This window comes from Acomys russatus, chromosome 2, assembly GCF_903995435.1.
Source record: "Acomys russatus chromosome 2, mAcoRus1.1, whole genome shotgun sequence".
In the NCBI taxonomy this organism is placed as follows: Eukaryota; Metazoa; Chordata; class Mammalia; order Rodentia; family Muridae; genus Acomys; species Acomys russatus.
In genome coordinates this window covers 25,369,864-25,372,644 of record NC_067138.1, presented here as the reverse complement: position 1 = coordinate 25,372,644, position 2,781 = coordinate 25,369,864, and positions in this window count along the sequence as shown.

Here is a 2,781-nt window from a genome sequence, read left to right as displayed (position 1 = left end):
ACCGCAGGAGCTTCTTGGGTTGTTTTACTATTCCAATATGGTTTTAAACAAGGTCTGCAGAACAACCGCAAACCAATCATACATAATCTACAAATGAGTTTATAGCCTGGGTATATTATACTGATGTGGTTATGAATTTACAGAAGCAATTTAAGGCCACACCAGTCAGAAGAGCACACGAGTGACCAGCCTGTCACATGAGCTGTGCTACTCACTAGACTTGGTTCCCAAAGACCCATTCTATCAACCTCCCCTCCACCCCTCCCACCCGACTCCCTGAAATCAGGCATACTACAGCTACTCAGGTTCAAGCCACACTAGTCAGAAAAATAGAAATCCCTAGCTACACCAAAGGCCAAACTAGGCACCAGAAATCCAGCCTGCAATGTGGTCAGAGGCTCCCTACTGCATCAGAGGTCATGCTGGCCATCAGAAATCCATGCAACAAAGACCAGAAGACCAAAGAAGAAACAAAATCCAAGAACACCAAAGAAGAAAAAATTAAAAGTCTCTTAAAAATTGAGGAAAAGGAAAAAAAAAATAGAAGGAAATCGGTAAATCCCTTAAAGAAAGCCAAGAGAAAACAAACAGGTAAAGGAAAAAATTTAAGGCCTAAAAATGGAAATAGAAGTGATAAAGAAAACATAAACTGAGGGAATTCTTGAAATCAAAAATCTAAGTGAACAGAAACAGCAGATGCAAGCGCCATCATCAGAATATAAGAGATGGAAGAAAGAATCTCAGACATTGAAGATACAATAGAAGAGATAGATGCATTAATCAAAGAAAATCTTAAGTGTGAAAAATTAGTAACACAAAGCAAATATTGAAGTGATGTCTCATTAAAATGTTTACTCATGAGCTGGTAGAAATTGTAGAATTATTCATAACAGTGGCCACTACTTGCTTTAAAAAAAAAGTTACTGGGGGAGGTAATCCCCCTCAGGAACAGTCATAGGGGACGGGAATAATGGGAAAATGGGGGAGGGAAGAATGGGAGGATACAAGGGATGGGATAAACATTGAGATGTAACAAGAATAAATTAATTAAAAAAAAGTTACTTCTTAAAGATTTGGTTTCATGTTGGGGGAACATGCTCTTAATCCAAACATTTGGAGGCAGAGGCAGGTGGATCTGTGCATTTAAGGCCATCCTGTTCAACAAAATAAGTTCCAGGATAGCCATGGCTACACAAAGGAACTCTGTCTCAGAAAAAACAAAACAACAACATCAAAAAACAAACAAAAAACCAAAACAACAACAACAAAAAAATCAAAAAAACAAAACAAAACCCAACCAACCAACCAAGAAGATTTGGTCTCACAAGACCTCACAGATTATTAAACCATGAGCCATTAAGCAGATGGTTCTGCGCACTTGTATGATGTCATCAGTGATTTTTTTAAAAGGGTGACTGCTAATTTACATGTTTTCCAAACTATCATATTGAGAAAAAGAAAATATTTCAACATAATATATGTATTTTCCAGGAGAGATGAATGGATTACCATGTCTCTACTTTGAAATTTGAAGTATCTAGCCTTGAGCTGGAGAACAATGGTCAGAGTTAAGAGCTCTTGTTCTTGCAGAGAAGCAGGGTTTGTTTCCTAGCATCTGTATTGGACAGCCCACGAACTGCCTGTAACTCCAGTTCCAGAAAATCTGCTGTTTTCTCTTGGCCTCCAAGGTACCTACAAGTTCACAGTGTACATTCAGATAAATAGGTACACACACACACACACACACACACACACACACACACACACACACACACACACACACACACTTAACTAAGTAAAATAAAATGATAAAATAAGAAGAATCTAATGCCTAAATTACCCAAGGAATATAACTTTCACACTGTTTAAAATGTTTTTATTGCATGTTGCCAATGCCTTCCCAAGAGGCTGGTTGTTTGACTCCCTAAAATAGGTTATCTCACAGACATGATTCTCTGGGTAAGCAAGACACTTAAGCTCAGAATTTTTATCATGCATGGAATTTCTCTTTGCCTCATAGACTCTTTTTTCCCAAAACCCAGATGTGTATTACACTTCTCTAGTGGATTTCCATTTCTTTTTCTTGTATTTATTTCATATCTAGTATAGCAGGGCTATTTTCTGTCTGTTGTAGTTTATGTAATACATGGGTAGTGCAGAACACCCTGTTTTGTGTCTTTGGCTAATGACTTCATATTGTTTTAATAGTTTGGTTTGGAGACTCTAGGAGGCTAAGCAAAAACACACGGCTGTGGTGAGTTATTCAACTTCCATCCTCTGTTCATTGCCTCAGGACTACTATTCCGAAACACTTCACTTTCTATTAGGAAAGGCATTAAGTGTTATTGGATTCAGCAACCTAAAGAGATTTTCTGCAGTTTCCCAGAGTTACTGGCTGTGCATACATCACAGGGTGTATAATAAAGCACATTACTTCTTGGTGCTGGGGGAGTGCAGAGCTTCCTGGGACCAGCCAGTCCTGAACACCAATTGTTCACTTAGGAACTCATCTTTTGGCAAGAGAAATTGGAGTCACACCCCAGGCCACCTCCAACTAAACTACACTCATTTAAGAAACCCCCTCGACACTTTTACCCAAGAAGCTTTGTTTATAGTGTTTCTGTAGTTTGGATCTTAAATGTCCTCTAAAAGCTCACATGTTGAAGTCTGGTCGCCACTGGTGGAGGCTTTAGGGGGTGGAGCTTAGTAGAGAGAAGTAGGTTAGTGGAACCACAAACTTTAGTGGGTTATCTTCCTCTGCCATATGTCCAGGCCATAATA